Source organism: Coccinella septempunctata, chromosome 1 (genome assembly GCF_907165205.1).
Source record: "Coccinella septempunctata chromosome 1, icCocSept1.1, whole genome shotgun sequence".
NCBI lineage: Eukaryota > Metazoa > Arthropoda > Insecta > Coleoptera > Coccinellidae > Coccinella > Coccinella septempunctata.
Window position 1 is genome coordinate 22,793,045 of NC_058189.1, and position 7,441 is coordinate 22,800,485.

A 7,441-nucleotide genomic window follows, 5' to 3' on the forward strand; every position below is an offset into this window, starting at 1 on the left:
ATTCTCGGGAGATAGCTATCAAAAGATTTTTCAACTTGGAATGTCGGTTAAGCATGATGTTTTGAAAATTCAGTATGATGACTTCATGCGTGATTATTTGAATTCGGGACATATGGCCATTGCTCCAAATTTGACGGATTATTCTAAATCCTATTATTTTCCACATCACTGCGTTATAAAACCTGACTCATTGACAACTAAATTGAGAGTAGTCTTTGATGCATCTCAAAAATGCACATCGGGGTTTTCACTTAATGATTCGTTGTACGTCGGCCCCAAATTACAAACTGATTTGGTGGGTCTTTTGGCTCGTTTCAGAACACATCGTATTGCTTTTACTGCTGACATTAAGCAGATGTTTCGACAAATTATAGTTTCGCCTAAGTTTCGAGATTATCAGCGTATTTTTTGGCGTTTCTCTAGTGATGAACCACTTTTAGAATATACGTTGAATACGGTTACATTCGGATTAACATGTTCGCCGTTTCTTGCAAATAGAGTAATCAAACAGCTCGCCATTGATGAGGGTTGTAACTTTCCGTTAGTCATTTCAATTTTAAATAATGATATTTATATCGATGATGTTCTGTCGGGAAGTGAATCTTTAGATGATGCTCGTGTAATTATCGAACAATTGATTTGTGCTTTTGGAAAAGCCGGTTTCCCTCTGAGGAAATGGGCTTCAAATTGTTCTGAATTACTTAGTTTTCTGCCAGATGAATTTAAACAGATTCCTCTTGATTTGGACGACAGTTCTATTGTTAAAGTCTTGGGTTTGAAATGGAATCCTACTAAAGACGTATTTTGTTATACCGTGAATGTTTCATCTGAAGAATGCACTAAACGCACTATTTTATCGGAGTTAGCGAGAATATTTGATCCTTCAGGCGGATCGGCCACCGAATGCGAAGTTGCGCGATTTTTTTTTTTTGGTGTAGCAGGGGGAAAATCTGCAAACAGACGAACACAACCTCTCCTGAGGGGGAACAGTGTGGGGATTCTCACTCTCTGAGCTCGAGACCCACTAAAAACCCTTAACTGCTTCTTCATAGGTTCCGGGCATTTTGCCTATTAACCAGTTGACTCTTATGGTTTCTGGACTCTCACACGATCATAGTCGTGTTGATATTTGTATGCAGCCTATAGCTTTTATAGGTTAAGCTCTTCTTTGGTTACATTTAAATCCTTAACTGATCTCTGGGTCTTCGGTGGTGGGTTCTTAACCTTCTAGCTTCTTCCGTTGGATCGTAGTCGACTAATCTTCGTAGTTCCTCATTTGGATGTTGTTTGGCTTTGTCGAATATCCTTTCCGCCTTTCTCTTCATAAATTATGTAACTGGTTCCCATTCCAAGTCCTTGTAGATTTGTTTGTTCCTAACAAACCAGGGTACGTCCATCGCCATTCTAAGGAGTTTATTCTCAGTGGCCTGTATTTTCTTGATGTGGGTCTTGGCTGCGAAGCCCCATGCCGCCGATCCATATGTGAGTTGTGGTCGCGCAATTGTTTTAATCATCGTCAACTTGATGTTCTTATTCATATGACTTCTTCTGCCTATGAGTGGATAAAGTTTACTCATTGCGGCTTTTGTTTTATCAACTGCACATTTGATGTGGTTTTTCCATGTAAGTCCTCTGTCAAGCGTCACTCCTAGGTATGTTGCTTCATTTTTCCATTCAACCTCTTCTCCATCAACTTCAAGGTTCTCTTCCATCCTCAAACTTCTCTTTTGCAGTAATTTTGCTTGAGTCTTTCTTCCATTGATTTGGATTTTCCATTTGATGCACCATTTGAGTAATTCATCTATGGCTTCCTGCAGTCTCCGGTGTATGATCTCTGGGCGTCGATGTCTGAACGCTATTCCTGTGTCATCTGCGTACAAGGTGAGCATATTTCTAGCATTCTTCGGGATATCATAGACGTATATTACGTAAAGCAGAGGTCCAAGTACCGATCCTTGAGGCACTCCCGCTTCCAATTGTCTGGTTTGAGAGGTTGCTCCATCTATTTTCACATAAAAGTTTCTATTCCTTAGATAGTTCCTTATAATCTTGCATAGCTTGGTCGAATATCCTGCTTTTTTCATCTTGTAGATTAGGCCTTCGTGCCATACTCTATCAAAAGCTCTCTCGATATCCATCAGAACTAATCCTGTGGCCTGTTTGGTCTGCATTCCTTCGGTGACGAATTCTATGAGCCGTAGTAATTGGAGTTCAGTCGAATGTTCTCGTCGAAATCCAAATTGTTCGGGTTGAATTATCTTCAACATTTGTTTCCTCATTCAGCCTTTTAGCGATAACCCTCTCGACGATTTTTCCTAGTGCTGATAGTAGGCTGATTGGTCTATAATTTTGAGGAAATTTCCGTTCCTTTGTAGGCTTGTTAAAAACTATCATTTCTGCAGTTTTCCATCTCTTTGGGTAGTATTCGGTCCTCATCACTCCGTTTGTTATATTCGTCAAGGCTGCTATTCCTTTTCTAGGCAATTTCTTCAACATATAATTCGTTATCCTATCTTCTCCCGGCGCTTTCCTGTTTTTCAATTTCATTATGATCTCTTTGATTTCTGTTGGTGAAGCCGGTTTTGGAATGATTTCGGTTTCCGGTAGTTCCATCATCAGTTCTTCGTTTGCCTCCACTTCTTCTCCTAGATCTCCATTGTCTTCATCATTTCTGTAATTTATTCTGGCTTCTCTCTCAATTGAGTCGGCAAGTGCTTCGGCTTTTTCAAGTTTCGTATATACCATTCCGTTTGCTCCATGCAGTGGAGGTATAACTGTCTGTTCTCGTTTTAAGCGTTTTTGCATTTTCCAAGCCGAGTGATCTATTGTATTCAGTTCCCTTAATCTCTGGTGCCATCTGTTATTACGCAGTTCTGTTAAAGCATTTTTCAATATCTGACTATGCTTATTCAGTTTCTTTTTGTCTTCTTCTTTTTTTGTTGTTCTGTAGATTTTTCTGAGTCTTCTGTTCTTTTTTATAAGTTCCTTCATATCCCTTGGCGTATCTCCATGTGAATGTTTCGGAATTGGTTTCTTTATTCTCTTGGTGCTTTCTTCATAGGCTTCTTTTATATGATTTTCCAATTTTTCAACTGCTTCATCTAATTCATCCCGGGAGTTTATTTGGGGAATTTCCGTGATTTTCTCCTGAAGTAAATTCTTATATTTCTCCCAGTCTGTGCTATCCTTGGTTTGTGTCTCTTCTTCGTTTCTTGGGCCATGTCCCACTATGAATTCTATGGGTTTGTGGTCTGAAGTTCCGTCTTCTATTGTATCAATGCTGATTTCTTCAGTGATGTCTTTCATTACGACAATGTCCAGTACATCGGGTAGTCCATTTACTCTTGGTATGTAGGTCGGTATATCAGGTCCTATTACAACTGCATTAAGTTTTTCAGCATAAATCTTCAGTCTTCTCCCGTTGGTATTTTCCACTCTACTATTCCATTCCTGCGATTTGCAGTTAAGATCACCAATTATGATTTTAGGGTGTTCCTTCTTGTAGCATTTTTAGATCCTCTTCCAGCATGTTCTTATCCGGTGATTTATAAGTTGGAATAATTTTCACTTGTCCTCGATTAGTATTCACAATAATCGATATTGCTTCTACTTCTTGTCCATTGAATATTTGGTCGAAATGGTGATCCATATTCCTTCTAGCCAGTATAGCAACGCCAACTGTGCTGTTAGGTCTATCATTTCTGTAGATATCGTATTTGGAAAATGCTATCCGAACGTTGGGGTTAAGTCTTGTTTCTCGGAGAGCTATGACATCCGGTCTCCTCTCTTCAATCAGTTCTTCGAATTCTGGTCTGCGGGCTCTCAATCCTTCGACGTTCCAAGAGACAATTATGAGATTGTTCTTTATCGTCGTATCAGCCATTAAATATTCTTAATAATTTGCTGCATCTTCTTTTCAATCTCTTTCTCCAGTTTCTGCATCATCGTGCTGAGGAGGTTTTTCGTGAACTTATCCAGTTCTTCAGTGATTCCAGAAATTCCTTTCCTGGTTTCGGCTTTTTTGACGGTTTGTAACTTTTCCTTCTTTTTCTCTGGATTCTTCGTCCCTTTGACCACTTTGGTTGCAGTTTCCTGGGGGTTCTTCACTTCCGAAGAGTTTTGTGTTGGCCTCGAGCTGGTCTGGTTCGATCTTGGCGATCTCTTGGTCTTTTTAGTGACCAATTTCCATTCGCTACATCCCTTGTAGCTGGCTGGATGTCCTTGCTCTTCACAGAGAACACAAGAGGCATTTTGCTCCTCGTTCTCCCTGGTTAGCGTACACTCCTTGGAGCTGTGATTACCGGAGCATTTCACGCACCTCGATGGAAAAGTGCACTTACTTTGGGCATGTCCATATCGCAGACAGCGGTAACATTGTCCAGGCCCGGTCGTCCTTCTCTTAGGTTCAACAACACAGTAGAGCCTTCTCACCTCGAAGATACCCTTATTCTGGGTTTTAACCAGCAATAAGGGCATCGGCTTTTTTGTTTTATTTGAGGTCATCCTTATGACCTCAGCATCGACGATCCCTTGGTCCTTCAGGTCGTCAAGGATCGTCGGGATATCTGCATCCAGCGGTAGGTATCTCACTACCGCGTAGATTTTCTTTTCCTCCTCCCGTTGAAGAGTGTAAAACTCCCTATTTATTTTATGAAGGAAGTCCGTCATCCTTCTTTGATCATCGGCGGTTTGTGGGACGATTCTTATACTGTCCTTTACTGTCGTCGCTCTTTGGTATTTAATACCGTTTCGCATTAATGCGTTGGAAATTGACGTCCATTCTGACGTACCTCTCAGGGTGACTGGGGGAATTTTTTCTTTCCTCTCCTCCACTGGAGTGTTTTTCTGTTGAGCTGAGGCTGTACCCGTCGTCGTGATGGGTGGAATTTTACTTTTTTTAGGTATCTCTGTTGCTTCTTTTGCGGTCTCTTCGTCTGAAGATGCACTTTCTTTACGCGCTCGTTTTGTGGGTGGCGCGTTCTGGGTTTTTGCAACTTGAGTTGCAAAATTTTTCTTCTTTTCCGGTTCTGGAGCTACTTCCTGTTTGGAGGAATTTTTAGGGACCGCTACCGGCTTTGCAATTTCTGCAAATGTGGGGGATTTCTGTGCCGAAATGTGTTTTGCAATTTCCGCAAAACTAGGGGATTGAGGCGCTTTATTCTTATTAACTTCCTTTCTCAAGAGGCGTATCTCCCCGACCAACTGAGCTACGGTTTCAGTTAATTTATTTATTTGAGCCTTCAATTGCTCATTCTCTTCTTTGAGCCTTACAAGCTCCTCTGCTTCTCTATCGCTAAATTCTTCGGTGTCCGTAGCTTCCATGTAGGAGCTCTCATTGTCTGAGACCTCCGACTTTTTGTCCGTATTGAACTATATGAGGTATTTCTGTGTAATAATGAATATTGGAAATACTCACTAATATGTTACTTCTAAGCTATGTGGCTAAGTTATATATTTTCTATACTATGAGAAAAATAAATCGACTCACCAGTGATATCCGTGGAACCAGCGATCTTGGGGGTGATCTGGACTCGACACTGAATACACTGAATTTGAACGAATTTCCGCTCTATAACACATACACTTATATAACTTACAAAAAACTTCGGAAGTTTCGTAGACGGAATCAAAAATTCCGTAGCTTCGCTAGTGTACACTTTCACTTCGACTTTCTCTTTTACAATACGAGAGATGACGTATCGCACTGGTATCATTCAACACATCTACCTGCTTCAACGTCTCGAGGTGAACTAGTTGCGCGAAGCTGAGCATTTTCAGTACTAATATAATTGACAAGCTACGAATCGAGTGACGTAGCTCGTGATTTAGCATTGAAACTACTTCGCATTCGGTGGCCGATCCGCCTTAGGCTTTCTCGCACCTATTACATTTTTCGCTAAATATTTGAACCAAATTTTATGGAGTTTGGGATTAGATTGGGATGACGTTCCTTCAGAGAATATCGTTTCTCGATGGAATCAATATAGATCAGAACTCGAGTCTCTTTCAAATCTTGAAATTCCTAGATTTTTAGAAATTCCTCGATCCAAATCTTGTGAATTGCACGGATTTTGTGACGCGAGTGAACGAGGTTATGCTGGTGTTGCGTACTTGAGAATGAAGATTTCGGAGTTCGAATACAAGTCGATATTAGTTCTGGCAAAAACAAAGGTTGCTCCCTCAAAAAAGGTATCGATACCAAGATTGGAGTTGTGTGCCGCCGTGTTGTTAAGTAACATGTTAAGTTATATAAAATCGGTATTTGTTTCCAATTTCACTATAACTCGCACATTTGCCTGGTCAGTTTCCAATGTTGCATTATGTTGGATCAAGTCTCCACCAAGTAGATGGAAGACTTTCGTCGCCAATAGAGTAGCTTCTATTCAAGAAAAGGTTAGTCCAAGTAGCTGGCATCATATAAATGGTTGTGAAAATCCAGCAGACATCGGATCTATAGGTTGTCTACCCTCTGAGCTTTTAGATAATTCATTATGGTGGGCGAGGCCCCCTTTTCTTAGAAGTGTTTTATCTGTTTTTAATGGAATTGCAGAAAATTTCTCTGATGATGAGATAATATCGGAAACGAAACTTTATAGTTTCAATGTTCATGTTGAAGATGGAGTAGTTTCTTCTTTATTAGAAAAATATTCGTCTTTAAGTAAAATACAGTCTATTATGGCCTATCTTTATAGATTCATGAATAATATTCGGAAAGATAAACATAAAATGAGTGGTATTCTTACTGCCATAGAATTGAATACGGCTTTAATGATCGTTGTTAGAAACGTTCAGAGTATTGTTTTTGCGGAAGAAATGAGGCGGTTAAAACAAGGTTTACCTCTTTCGAAACCTCTACGCAAATTGATGCCGTTTCTATGCGATTTCGGTTTGCTCAGAGTAGGCGGTCTTATTATTAATGGTAGATTATCTTATGATAAGAAATATCCGATTTTGCTACCTAGAAAACATAGATTGACGGAATTAATAATCGAAAGTTTTTATCGCAAGTATTTGAATCCCGGTCTACGTATACTGCAGTATTTGCTCTCGCAACAGTATTGGATTCTGTCACCTAGAAGGGCAATTTGCAGTATTATTTCAAAATGCTTCAAATATTTCAGGACGAATCCTAAAACTTTTCAGCCATTGATGGGAAATTTGCCTCCCTTTCGTATATCCCAGGCTAAACCGTTTTCTTGCGTGGGTATCGACTTTGGTGGTCCGTTCACCATCAAAAGTAGCGGATTGCGATCTGCTGAAATACAGAAATCGTATCTTTGTCTGTTTGTTTGTTGTGCTACAAAGGCATTGCATTTAGAATTGGCTTCGGATCTAAGTACTGCCTGTTTTCTGGCCGCCTTTCGTCGTTTTATTGGAAGGCTCGGTCGAGTATCACACATTCACACGGATGGTGGTACTAACTTTGTAGGGGGAGCAAATT